Source organism: Haliotis asinina, chromosome 3 (genome assembly GCF_037392515.1).
Source record: "Haliotis asinina isolate JCU_RB_2024 chromosome 3, JCU_Hal_asi_v2, whole genome shotgun sequence".
Lineage (NCBI taxonomy): Eukaryota > Metazoa > Mollusca > Gastropoda > Lepetellida > Haliotidae > Haliotis > Haliotis asinina.
In genome coordinates, this window is record NC_090282.1 from 73,876,457 (window position 1) to 73,892,164 (window position 15,708).

The window sequence follows — 15,708 nt, forward strand, 5'->3', positions numbered from 1 at the left end:
GAAATTTACTACATGGGAACCATAAGAACCGCTTATGGAGCAATTCCGACAGACTGTCACCATACCTGTCACTGTGGTCATTTCACTTCCGGTATAATCGGTTCAGCACTTGTACATGATGCTTTACATCATCGTAGAGCAAAGAAATATTGATGAGATTATTGACATTTTCTCAGTAACATACGTCAGTCGGGAAAACTTGCACTTTGGTTGAGAAGACACTTTCAGCTTGACAAGACGAAACTATAAGTCAGGAATGTAAAGAAAATTGTTATGAGAGTGTGTTTTCTGTAATTTGTATTACCATTGATTGAGTGATAGTTATCACTGGGTCACAACGTTTAGAGGTTTGTGTGTGGATTGTATCATACACTAGTATATAATGGCAATAATACTTTTAGCCGCAGGCCTATTTGATAGCGCTTCAGTTACCTGCCCCTGACAATCTATTGTTTACTACCTGCTCACGGATGTTCTGATTACATGTCGACACAGACACACTTTGCGCGAACGTTCCTGACACTGTGTCAGTGTAGTAAATTAGGGCTGGTTGTTGTGTTGATGGACACACTCACGGACTTACACTCGGACTTTTCATTCGGACCTCTGCCCCTACCTATCATTTTCTGTCTTCAGCATTGATTGTCTGCCGTGTCTACATCACCATTGTTTGATACAGTAGTCTACCTGACTACTGACTTCACAAGCGTCATTTAGTATTTCTGCTCTCTCTGTAATACCAAGATACTGGCAAGTTCATACGTGATATTTGTGACCACTTAGCCTAGATTTGTGACTGAATTGCATTGTACTAGAAATCTGTTTTCGATTCACTGTGACTTGCCCATTGTTTGCTCAATACATTAGTGAATATTTTAGACTTGTCTGTGTTATATTTTGTTGGTTGAAAGGGGCTTTTTAGAACTCTTGTAACGGCAATTTATTAACCTTAACAAAATCCGAGAACCAGAACAGGCTCCGTTTAAGGTTGATTTGTTAGAATATTCTATATAATTGTAAGAGAAGCAGTTGCACTTGCAACAAACCACTATGTTGTCCATGATCATAGGGAATCTGTACGATTCCGACCATATCATGAGAGTGTGTCCAGGAATCACTATGAAAAGCAATTAATACAGATGTTTGCAAAAAAATCTTTCACCAGGAATAACACAGTTAGAAGTATAAACTGTCTGGATGAAAGGGATAAGTAAACGGCATTACAAGTGTTTATGAACACCTTAGGGTGCATTGGTCCAGAATTTACTATGCACGACAGTTCCTACACTATCCAAGATACAAAACAGCACGCACCAGACACACAAAAGTATTCTCCTTTAATGTGTTTGGGTTAACCTTAATTAATAGATCCGGCGGATAAATATTTTTGCAACTTCACGAAAACAAGCCGACCATTGATTTACTTCACAGTAGGGGTATCCAATCCGCCGAGTTCACCTAGACTCGACGGTATTGATCTGTGTTGATGTTTGGTTAGACAACGAATAGACTTTTCAAACTTACAAACGTGCAATACCTGGATTGATGCATGCTGTATAAACCTTTGACTTGAGCATGATCTCGACATCCGACTTTATGATATTTACAGATAAAACACCCACAAGGCAAACAAGTCAACCGCAAAGGACATAGGGAGTCGGTTAGGATGACAATTTATCCTTCTGTTTTAGATGAAGTGTAAGTCTCTGAAAAGTAAGTACAAATAAATCTTGTCCATCCAGACCCGCAATTCAAAGAATAAAGCTTTACTGAGTATTTAGACAGTTCTCTTCAGTGGCAATGGGTGTGCGTAAGAAGCGCACATAGTTCTTATTAGTCTCCTCAATCATTCTGGTCCTGTGAACCGCTATCAACCATAGTGATTCATTAGTTTCTTGGAAGGTTTTTCAAAACCCCTTCAGCCAACGCTCCGTCAATGTAAATCGTGTACTCCCATAAACCTGGTAATTATCGCCGTAAAGTAAACACTAATAGCCTTAAACTGGCGATCATACATGTATTTATGTGCAACTCTATTAACAAAGCTATAAACATGCTTCGTGATAAGCGTTCCCTGTTGAGGATGTTCAGCGTTTAAGGTAATTTCACGTTTGTGTAGTCATATAGGTGTTTAGTGAGATCTGTCTCTTAATATCATAAATAAAGATTAGTAAGTCTTCAGTTGGAACAGTGTACATGCCACTCAATTTTCTCCTTGATTTTGTATTTAATTTAGTCTTGAGCTGGTCTGTTGACACAATTCACAAGAGAATGATTTTGGGTCCCACATTTGCCCGAAGCCTGTACAAATAACACGTATACTGATGCTCTTACATGCACAGTAGACACGTGACCTTTATACACAATGCTCCTGGAAGCGGAATTTCATGTCCAGTGGTTTTACGATCACCTGGTGTTATTACTATTGTTGTACTGGTGCTTGCTCGTGTGTTTTGATGAAATAGATTTTCACATCAAAGCTCACTTAATGTTAAGTAATTGAACACTATCGTGCACACATTCCGAACTCAACATGTATAAAGCTACATTTACAATGTTCTCCATAGAAAAAATGATACCACATAAAAATTGTTTTCCACATGCATTTGTATAGGAATTGCTTCAGCGTTCTGATCATATGGCAGTGTTGACCACATTGTGATACACATTGTTGTCTACTTACGCTGCCAATGCATTTGTTACATTCTTACACACAGATTCGCTCAAACCTGGTACTTTGATGTTCCTTCAATAGCGACATCTATATCTATCTCTTATACAATTAAATACAATGTTTGTGTTAAATTCGTGTCTCAGAAGTGCAGTTAATGATTATATGTACCCTTTTACACGACCACAGATCCCAGTTCGTGTTGAAGTTCAAGTGAAAGAAAACACAAGTCAAGTCAGGAATTACATCAGACATATTTTTCAGGTGTGCGTCAGGTGTGGAAATGTTCTCTCCATGGATGTCATCAGACGTTTTGACGTGCATGTCCGTTATTCCGAAAATGGTCTTGGTCTTTTTGTATTCAGTCCTCTACTGTGACCGATAAAGTGTAAGCACGCACATACTGATATGAAATCAAGGCGCAGATGAACCTCCTCTGTGGCTGGTGTATTTGGGGAGGGAAATCTTTTGAAACCCGGAGAGCCTCTGATATCTTCTCATGTGAAGCAAATGTACATATCAGAGTCAGATCGAATCATATGTTAGAAGCGAGGCGAAGGGGTGTCGTATAGTAACAGTTCCTTTGGACGTGGCAAACAGTGACATTACTTGGCCGTGGAAATCTAACACACTTCTTGCATTACATTTCCAGTTTTCATTAAAACATCATTTGATTATTTGACTAAAAGAATCTTTCCTCCGAAGGCACTGCGCCAATATTGTATGAAGTTTTTCGCCACGTCTTTTTCGTTCAACTTCATATTGTCAGCTCCAAAAAGTAATATATTCGAAAGGATGCGGACCTTGATAATCTTTTGGTGTAGATCTAATGTGATTCAACTGTTGATATCATCTAACTGAATCGAGGATCCGACAGTACTAGTGGTTCACTGTGATGTATAAAAGAAATATTCTATCAGCGCCTTGATTACATTGGCCACAGGTAAGAGGCCATGTCCCATTACACCATATACACGTAACTTACAAGACCCGCTCCTCATTCAGTTGTACTCATCAATATATTGATTGGTAGGTTCGATGTAGGATCGATGTGGAGTCGTGAATTTCAACAAGGGTATTGGAGAAGCAGCATTAGGGTCATTAAATCAGTCCATTAGGCTAAGTGTCCCCGGAGTGAGTCCAGTATTCGAGATGGACTCGAGATGTTGTGTCAGAGCGCACCACGTACTGATACTTGTCTAGTCCCCAAGGACACCTGGCTCGGGCATACCTTAGAATAGATGTGATGTGACTGTATGTGATTGGAAAAGGCATGTGGGGCTTCTAAATTTTATATGAAAGAACTATGAACGTATGTCTCCTTGCAAAAGTGTACATGACAGCTAATTACCTTATCCTAAAAAGGAATGATCATATTCAGGGTCACTTTGGTGAGAGTGAGTGAGTTTAGTTTTACGCCGCTATTAGCAATATTCCAGCAATATCACGGCAGGGGACACCAAACCATGGGCTTCACACAATGTACCCATGTGGGGAATCGAACCCAGGTCTCCGGCGTGACGAGCGAACGCTTTACCCACTGGGCTATCCCACCGCCCCGGGTCTCTTTGGGACGATGTTATTGACGCAGCCTCTGTGTTAAAATATGGGTAGTGATTACATTAGGTCCTCTCACATAACGGAGCCAGGTGACAGATCAGTTGCGTTTTGAAAGGCTTTGAATCAGATTATGAGATTTTCTACTTGCCAGATCAGAGTTACCTTTTAAGCAAGGTAAGAAAAAAAACACACCCTAAACTGTTTTAATTTTCAGTGACAAAGCTATGTTGATTTTTTTGTACAATCATGATTTTGTAAACTTATCGCTTCTTTCCACAATTCAATATGGTATGTTGATGTTTTGTGACACATTATGTCTCTGGTATGAATTTCCTTTTGGTAACATGGATTACTGGCAGTGTGTACATGTAATGGATCCGTTGACTTCAATGATCTGGACGTGCTGGATCTTCTTAGAACGGTACACAATAGACCCGTGCTCAATGTGGACAGCCCTACCTATTGTGGGCCCTATGTACATGACCATCATTCTACTACAATGCAGCCTACAAGTATTCGTTCATATAAGCTAGTAATTTTTCGTCATCTATCGTTTTGACTCCATAATTTAATCACGGGGGATACTTCCAAGAGCATTAAAAAGTCTTATTTCATTGTATATGAGTTGTTCCTTTTCTCTGTAAAACTAAAGCCATCTCCAAGATGACTGACTGTATTCATTAATCGAGTTGCCAGTGCAAATTTGTGTACAGTTCCAGCGGCGCTTTCTTATGATATGTTTTTTATACCAAAACACTGGATCAGAAATGAAAAAGTCAGTTAGTCAGAGTTATCCCCCTTAAGGAACAGCCTTGGGCTACACTTTCAAAAGGAGCAAGCAGCAAATTGGACGACTGTTATGGCTTCAGTGGTGCTGATAGCTCGTTCAAAGGCGAGATCAGTCACCAGGATGGCTCTTGAAGGCTGTATTTGTCTCTCAATGGTGGAACATTTTGCCGGGGACGAGCGATAATGAAGCATTTGGAGGTCAGGGACATATACGCTGGGCTCTGAGAGTCCAAATTGTTTATAGAAGACTTTGTGATCCTAGCCCCAGATGCATTCGTTCTGATTTGTTAGACAAAGGTACAGAAAGTATTTCGTAACATATAACATTGGCGAAGGACTATATTTTTTTTTCCAGAAAACACCACTTTGGGTGAAACTTTAAGTATAAGTTCTAATGTGTTATTCAAGATATGTTGTTCACATAAAACGCGTCTTCAGGACCTAAACTTTTACACCGCGATGGAGTTTTAGGAGGTGCTAAGTGCAGGAGAGGAGATATGTTTTGCATGCCGTGAGCGGTTAAACGTTTGCACGCACGCACGCATGCATACATAAGCAAGCACGCACGCATACATACATAAATACACATATACATACACACATTATACACACATATTTGTTATTTTTGAAAAAGTGTCCTGAAAAAAATCAGAGATCAACTTGGGTCATGATTATCACGTTTAGTAATAAATGTATGATGGACCCAAGAATCAAATGTTCCCTTCGGTTGAACGTGTGGGATAGGGGCCTACACATTTAAAAGATCAAATGTTTTGACACAATTTCTCAGATTGCATAAGAAAGGCTCAAAGCTCTAAGAGACCATAATAACTGCTCATACTTGTTCATATGGTTTTGTTCTTTTCAACACTGACTTGTAAAAACATCAGATATATTGATAAGGTTTTCCTAAGACTGGGATTTCCTGGGGGCCCAGTTTTCAGTTTGAACATGGACATATCTTTGACCAAAGGCAATTTTATTTAGGTGTTTTGTTCACTAATATTCCGTTGATGCTTTTTTTCCCCATTTAAGCCATGCTTATGCACTTCTAACAACTACCTTTCCCCATGAAGTTGGCAAAACTTTCTCCGTTGCTTCATGTAAGCCATACCTCTTGATTTAATCATATCGTAAGTCCATAATTTGAATGGGGATTCTGTGTGAAAATTGCGAAATAAATCATCAGGAATGATTAGAAACTTCTAGGGATTGCTGTCAGAAATTGAAACCGATGCTGACATGTTAAGATTACGCCGGCCTTGACTATACTTGATTCATGTGCCTGTTTTTGTTGCGATGTTACATTTTTTTTCCCTTGCAGAGCTAATTATTCTATTACTCATGCTCGATGACATCCCTCAACCAGGGCCAATCTTCCTGGTTTTGTTGGCCCTGAATGGTATTAGGTAAGCGTTTATGAATTGTGTCCAGGACTATGTGAGCCATCCAAAACAATATCTTCTCGATTACCGGATAGCAGCTCTAGTTTTACAGCAGGAGCAAGCGCCATAATAGCAGCTCTTAAATACACCCTAAACATAAACAGTAGAAAATCTTTTCTGACTCGCCTTCTTGCCTTCAGTAGAATAAAACATTATCTTGCAAACATCCACTTTTGATTGTATAGTGATCTAGCTACTGGCCAATGCGACATCATCTTTTGTTGGTTGCCCAGCCAAGACGCTATTTCTGGAAACACAATGGCCGATTTTGTTCTTAAGGCAGCACTCAATAAATCTGTGACACCACTTCTTATTCCGTACTCTGATTATGAATTTAGCGTTAGACCATGCATCCCTGATCTGATGCAGAAGAAGTGGGACACCCAGGTAGGTATAAATAAATTACATGCAATTAAACCCCATATGTGGGCTGTCAGTCCAGATTTGAAGAGGTCATTATGTAACGATGTTGCATTGGCCACACAAGATATGCGCACGAATATATACTGAAAGGTGGGGATCCTCCATTTTGTGTCCCTTGTGATGAAAGAATCACGGTCAATCATATCTTGCTTGACTGTGCTGAGTATTCCATCACAATGGACAACTACTTCAAATCTGAGATTTGTCAATAGATACATATTGTATAATTGGAAGTTTGAATTAGTAACACTAATTGCTAGTGGCTGTACCCTCAAAACGGGTTAAAGTACTGTAAAATAATTGTCCTCCTGAGAGGGTAAGTAAGTCCCAAAACATTTTATGTAAATTTAAGCTCCCCAGGTTTATAATCATAGTATTTTTGTCATTTCCATGTATGGCTAATTCTCCAATGGCTGAGGGGATGGCGTAAATCCGGCTAGGGTCCATGCAGGTAGCAAAAGTAACGTAAGTTCCATGGACCCTAGTATGGTGATCTACCTTCAGTTGATGGCTTTTACTAGCCCATATTAACTTTGTATTGTCCAAAAATAGTTTTGTGAATTTAAAGATATTTGCTCGCTAATTTTGAATCAATTTGGGATACTCTAGTAGTTTTGCTGTCCTTCGATTAAATGGTTTTATACATGATGTATATCTATTCATATTTTTAAACTAGTTTTACTCACGATATGGATGAAATATTGTCGATGTGACTTTACATGTTAACCCACTTACACACTCACTATCTGAGCCTATTTCCTATCCGTTAGTGATGATTTAATCATGAGATTACATGGAAAAGAACATTTAATGTCACTACTAGGACCATTATTCGCAAATTCCTTTGAGACACACGTTTCTTAACCTAATTAATCCGCCATCTGTCAAAGCCGAAAAATGAAGAATTACTCCTCTTATTATTCACTTATACTCGTGACTTGTATATGAGCTATGGTTCATTATATTAGCAATTGAATGCGAGTACAGCCTGTCGTTTATTACCGCCATAATTACACATGCTATATTTAGTATTAATAGGAGATTTTGTGACGTTTTCATCATATTTACGAAACCATTAAAAGTATGACGTGCTTTTAGCACATTCAAAAAATTTCTGTTTCTACTAATAGCGTACTAGGCAAGTACATGTAGCACACACATAAACAATAAAAGTGGATGTAACCACTAATAACTGATTGCTGGGGCTATTGAACTACAAAGACATTATAAACTAATATTCGATTGCATCATGAATAATGTAGATGCTTGTTTACATCGTACCCTATCTAAGAAAACAAATCATGCGTGTAGGGTACTTTCGTGTACAATAGTTCAATCACAGAAATCCGAGTGTAAACACTTACAAATTGTGTAACTGGTGGCATGACAAAAGACGGGCCTAGACAAAAATACTCAAGGGTTCTGGAACGTCCGGATCTGATTTCCGGTCATTATCAATGCCAAGAGAATGACACGTGCTTAAGGTCGATACCATTAAACAGACATGTCTGGCATTGACTCACATGACGCTACCATGACGCTATTATCAATGCCAAGCGAATGACACATACATAAGGTCGAAACCATTAAACAGTCATGTCTGGTATTGACTCACATGACGCTACCATGACGCTATTATCAATGCCAAGAGAATGACACATGCTTAAAGTCGATGCCATTAAACAGACATGTCTGGTATTGACTCACATGACGCTACCATGACGCTATTATCAATGCCAAGAGAATGACACATGCTTAAAGTCCATACCATTAAACAGACATGTCTGGTATTGACTCACATGACGCTACCATGACGCTATTATCAATGCCAAGAGAATGACACATGCTTAAAGTCCATACCATTAAACAGACATGTCTGGTATTGACTCACATGACGCTACCATGACGCTATTATCAATGCCAAGAGAATGACACATGCTTAAAGTCGATACCATTAAACAGACATGTCTGGTATTGAGTCACATGACGCTACCAAGACTGCATTCATATACATAACGCCCATAATGAGGGCAACTCATTTAGTTTACAGGATTTATCTCTCTAATTAAAATGATTTATGTCAGGAAGTCGTTCGATTATATCGAGGTATACATATTTTGCCCAGTGGACAAATAAGAAGTTCATTCGCGAGCACTACTTTATGTCTACTTTGTGAAGTTTATCAATGACGTTCTTCTGTTTCAAACTGTCCTGGTACAATGTATATGTGAACACACGCATCAGCATGTTCCTGGTTGGTGTGCTTTTGCTTTATTGTTGTGTAATACTGCCTTCCAGCCATGTGGCGGTGGTCTGTGAATAATAGGACAAGATAATCCAGTGATCAACATTATGAGCGTTGTTCAAAACAGTATTTTGAATGGACATTGTATCAAAATATGTCTCGGAAGAACGAGATGCTTCTAACGAGATTTGATAGTAAATATGTGTCTGTTCGACATGAAATATTGATTTTAATTATTGGAAAGGAAGAATATTCTTCTTTTAGATACATCAGCAGCTTTTGATCTCTGCATGAAATTAAGTAAACAAAATCTCACAGGCCCGGCTTCAGTTTGACGTGTCTTTTACGACATCTCAGTGAAACATGGAAACCTCACTTTGAAGTATTTGTGCATGTTCATATATGGGTTGCTGCAATTACTCAACCATGGGAGTCACTTTTGCAAAAGATCTAGTTGATAGTGACAGGAACACTGTGACAACTGCAAAAAGTCTATCTGTATGATCCAGATTAATTACACGCTGTAGGTAATGTCATTAGATCATCTATTGTAGTATTTGGTAGATCATCATTTGCCGATTAGAGGCTGAGATTATGTTAAGGACAGCTCAACTGCATAAATAACAGGTTCATTCAATGCCCTAATCAGCAAGGAATGAAACCGATATGCAATGGAATTTGCTTGCGAAGATAGTATTTCATGAATATCAGTGAATGTTATACTCATTTACGCTATATAACGAATCCGTATACCGTGAGGTGCGCACGGATGAAAATATAGTATGTAGTCCCTTTTTCTCAGGAGGGTTCAGGTCTGTGGCGTGACAAGCCAACGCTTTTAGCACTAGGCTACCCCACCACCTAGTTGTGATCGAAGTGACTGATATATTATCAATGATATTCTTCGCTTTGAAGGCTCTGAGTTCCCACAGTGAGGGATGCCCGCTTCTGATGTCCCACTCCGTGATACTGCTGGGAGAATGTAAAAACCGGGGTAAAACTCACTCACTCATTCGCTTTCCCGAGGTCAAAGTATATCGACGTCATAGGAAGCAAAATGTCAAATACCGCTAGTCCTTTTAGAAGGGTATGTACTGAAATTAGTCTTGACTCGAGACAATAAGAACTGCTTAAGGAGCAATTCCGATAGTCCGTCACTATACCTGTCACTATCGTCATTTAACTTCTTGGTATCATTGTAGAAGTACCACTACATGAGAAAAATGAAAAAAATGAACACATTGAGGAGATTATTTTTAATTTTCTCAGTAGCATATGTAAATCAGGAGAAACTGGTTGGTTGAGAAAACATTTTCAACTTGTCAAGACTAGACAGGAATATATAAAAAAATATATATGAAAAACTAGCACACCTTCCCTTTAAGGTTGTTCAGATGGAGGATTCATATAATTGCCAGAGACGCCGTTGCACCCAATTCCTGCAGCTAACCATTATATTGCCCTTGATTATATGAAATCTGTAGACGTCTTTTGTACAATTCCGACTATATCATAAGCATGTGTCCAGGAATCACCATGAAAAGCAATGAAAACAGATGTTGATCTTGGCAAACCTTTCATAGGAATGATGCTGTTAGTTAAATTGTCCGGACCGAAAGGTTAACGAACGGCTATACGAGTTATAGCAAACACTGGCGTATACCAAATACACAAAAAGAGCAAGCACAAGGCACACAAAGTATTCTCTTTTAATGCGTTTGGACTACCTTAAATAATAGATCCAGTGGACAATTTTTTGCAGCTTGACAAAAAACAAGCCGACCATTGATTTACGCCACACTGGGTGTATCTAATCCGCCGAGTTCACCTTGACTCGACAGAATTGATCTGTACTGATGTTTATTTAGGAAACGAGTAGACTTTTCAAACTTACAAACGTGCAGTACCTGGATTGATGCAGGTTGTATAAATCTTGACATCGGTATGATTTCGACATCCCACTTAACAATATTTTCAGATAAAACACGCAGCCACGCTAACAAGCCAACCACAAAAGACACAGGAATTCGGAGAGGAAAGTAATTTATCCTGTTTTGGATGTCTCTAAAAGGTAAGAACAACGAAATCTTTTCCATCTCAATTCAACATGCCTCAAAGAATAAAACGTTACTGAATATTTAGACAGTTCTCTTTAGTGACGATGCGTGTGTGTAAGACGCGCATAGCTCCATTTGGTCTCGTCAATCATTCTGGTCCGGTGAACCGCTATTAATCATAGTGATTCATTAGTTTCTTGGGAAGTTTTTCAGAAACCCTTCAGCCAACTCTTCGTCAATATAAACCATGTACTCCCATAAACCTGGTACTTATCGCCGTAAAATAAACACGAATAGACATAAACTGGCGATCATGCATGTACATATTTGTTACTCCATAAGCAAAGTTATTACCAATGGCATGCTTCGTGATAGGCGTTCCCGGTTGAGAATCCTGTGAACATGTTCAGTGTTTAAGGTAATTCATAGTTGTGTAGTCATAGAAGTGTTTAGTGAGATCTGTCACAGTGACTTAATATCATAAATAAAGTTTAGTTGTTTAAGTAAGTCTTGACTTGGAACAGTGTACATAGCATTCAATATTCTCCTTGAATTTCTATTTAATTTAGTCTTGAGCTGGTCTGTTGACACAATTCACAAGAGAATGACTTTGGGTCCCAAATTTGCCCGAAGCCTGTACAAATAACACGTATACTGATGCTCTTACATGCACAACAGACGCGTGACCATTATACACAATGCTCCTGGAAGTGGACTTTCATGTCCAGTGGTTTTACGATCACCTAGTGTTATTACTATTGCTGTACTGGTGTTTGCTCGTGTGTTTTGATGAAATAGATTTTCGCATTCAAAGTACACTTGGGTGTTAACTAATTGAACACTATCCTGCACACATTCAGAACTCAACATGGATAATGTGATTATCTAAGCTACATTTACCATAGAAACAGTGGTATCACATTGCTTCGGTGTTCTGGTCATATTGTAGTGTTATGCCATGTATTTGTTATATGATTACACAGACACATATTCGCTTAAACCTCATACTTTGATGTTTCCTCATCAGAGACATCTATACCAATGTGCCATATGTATAATTTCATATACAAATGAGGGATACGCGTGTTTGTGCTCATTTCCTATCTCAGAAGTGCAGTTAAGGATGATATAGACCATTTTACTTGACCTCAGCAACCAGGCCGTGTTGATTTAATTAATCATTTTAAGGTCTATTGTAGTTGTATTGTTATTTTTATTCTGTACCTGACACCCGGGTGTTAGTGACTTCAATAGCGTATCTTTTTCATAGATGTACAGATGACATGAATGTTTCTGAGGTGATGCAGGCATGTCAAAAGTAATGAGCGAGTCACCCGTTGATACATACAAGTTGTACCCAGTCCTGTTCCTAACACAAACACAAACACATACAAAGGCAAGTGAATTGTTCAACTGAAAGAAAACACAAATCAAGTCAGGAAGTACATCAGGCACATTTTGTCAGAAATGCATCAGGTGTGGAAATGTCCTCTTCATGTATGCCATCAAACATTTTGACGTGCATGTCCGTTATTCCAAAATGCTCTTGCTGTTTTTGTATTCAGTCCTCTACTCTGACCGATAAAAGGTAAGCACGCACATACTGATATGAAAGCAAGGCGCAGATGAACCTCCTCTGTGGCTGGTGTATTTGGGGAGGGAAATCTTTTTGATATGCAAATATCATTTGACTGAAAGAATCTTTCCTCCCGAAGGTAGTGCGTCAATATTGTACGAAGCTCTTCTCCACCTCTTGTCCTTTCAGCTTCATATTGCCTGTATTAAAACGGAGTATATTCTAAAGAGAGCGAACCTTGATATTCCTTTGGTGTGGATCTAATGTGGTTCAACTATTGATATCATCGAGCTGAATTGAGTATCCGACAATGGTTCACTTTGAAGTATAAAAGAAATATTCTAACAGCTTCTTGATTACATATGCCACCGCTAAGAGGGCATGTTCTTTCCCCCCATTTACACGTATAACTTGCAAGACCCGCTCTCCTTTCAGTTGTACTCATCAGTGTATGGATTGGTAGGTTCGATGCGTGATCCATGAAAATCGTCTTGGATAATAAGGTGTCGTCAATTCCGGTGTGAGTATTAGAGAATATGGACTTTCTTCTGTCAGAGCGCACCACCTACTGACACATGTCTAGTCCCGAAGATCCTGTGACTCGGGCATACCTTAGAATAGCTCTCACGTGACTGCTAGTGTGTGGAAACAGCATGTAGGGCTTCTAAATTTGTATAAAAAGACCTACGAACTCATATCACATTGCAGAAGTGTACAGAACAACGAGGAAAGATTTATTTACCTTCTACTAAGAAGGAGTTATCAATTTCGGGGCCATTGTAGCTTCTGTGGTAAAAATGGATAATGATTACATTATTTTAACTCACAAAATGAGCTAGCTGACGAATCAGTTGCGTTTTGAATAGCTGTGAATGAGATATTCTACCATTGCCAAACTTTAGTTACCTTTCAACCGAGTTAAGACCAAATAATGTTGAACACCCAATCTGCCAATCTAAGCACAAAACTGAAAACCTGCCGTCAGTAACATATTTCTATAAAGATAAATGATTTGTATAATCATGTTACGTTACCCGATATTCCTACAATTCAAGTTGACGTTTTAATTTGATGCATTGTTACTGACATCGGCATGTCTCTGGTGTGAATTCCCTTTCGCTAACGTTGCTTACCAGCTGGAAGTGTGTATATGTAAGGGATAAATTTGCACAAATGGTCCAGACGTGCGGGGTGAGATCTACTTATACAAAGAACCGTACACAATAGACTTGTGCTCAATGGCTCTATATGTAAACGTCCTTGGCTATTTTGGAACCTATTTACATGACCAACAGTCTACAAAAATACAAACAGTCTACAGAATGCAAGTTTTCTTTCATTCAAGCTGGTAATGTTCTCGTAATCTAACTTTTTGACTCAGTAATTTAATCGTATTTGGTTTATCTCCCTTCCCTGTACGACCATGGTCGTCTCCAAAATGATTGAATGGCTTTATTAATCGAGTTACCGGTGCAAATTTACCTACCGTTCCGACGGCGTTTTCTTTCGATATGTTTGTTTTCTCATCAAAACACTGGATCGGAAATGAAAAGACTGGTTAGTCGGAGTTATCCCCCTTAGGGAATTGCCATGGGCTACTCTTTGAAAACGACCAAGTGGCAAATTGGACCACTGTGGTGACTTCAATGGTGTGATAGCTCGTTCATAGGCTCTTGAAGACTGTATTCGTCTGTCGGAAGTGGAACATCTTTACTGGGTACAAGCGATAATGGAAAATTTGGAGGTCAGGGAGAAACACGCTTGGACTCGAAAGTGTTTATTGAAGATTTATGACCTTCTGACCTTAGCTCTAGGTGCATTAGACAAAGGCACAAAAAGTATTTTATAACTTATAACTTTGGTGAAAAACTAATAAGTTCTAATGCATTTTACAAAATATATTTTTCACCACAAAATTGTGTCTTTAGGACAAAAGCATCTTTTATACCACGATGGAGGTAGGACTTGTTCTTTTATGTGTGTGTGTGTGTGTGTGTGTGTGTGTGTGTGTGTGTGTGTGTGTGTGTGTTTGTGTGTTGGGTGTGAAGGTGATTTTGATTGTTTGAGAAGGAATTAGTTTCTTTTAAACATGTCTAGCAAATGATTTGTTCTTTTGTGTGAATGTCAATGTGTACCCGCTAGCAATGTTGCCCAGGAACTTCCGAATTAAAGGAGTATTGTGTTGCAGACTACAGCGTCTGAATATCAAAAAAGTAAATCCAATTCACAAACTTGGAAAGCTAAAGAGAAGACCCCATATCAATAGCAGGTGTCAGGCTGGCCTTTTGGTATATACTAATCCTGAACTGTGAAATAGCCTAATCTATTTACTATGCAGTTTCATTCGCAATGAAGATGAATGAAAACATAACTTGTTCTTGGTACCAGGTTCAATACTGACTCTGGGACAGTGACTGAAGTTATGAAAAAATGTCGTCATATTGAACATAAACATGGTCCTTTTAAGTCGCTTGAAATTTGTCGGAGTACAGAATCAAATTGTGCAATTTACATACGAGTTTTCCTTGTTTTACATACTCAAAATGTCAAAGTCAAAATGTCATCTCATATCTCAAAGGGGATTTGTCAGTAAAGGGGTGACCTTTCGCTATTGTGATAGAATTATTATATTACTGATTGTATCACGGAGTAGTCACAGGTACAACAGTCACAGCCTCTACAGATGTCAGTGTGTGAAGGTGGACATGTGGAAGCATACTGAGTAACAGGCTGAAGCATCCGGGTCTCTGCTAGGAGCTAACTAATGTATTCGATGTTAAATACTGTGTAAGTCTCTGTAAATTCAGAACGGAGAAAGACCATTCAGACCCGTTATTGAAATACCTCAAAGAATGAAACATTATAAAATATTCAGATACTTCTCTCCAGTTTTTATGGTGTACACAAGACGCATTCATAGCTCCATTAGGTCTCCTCAGTCA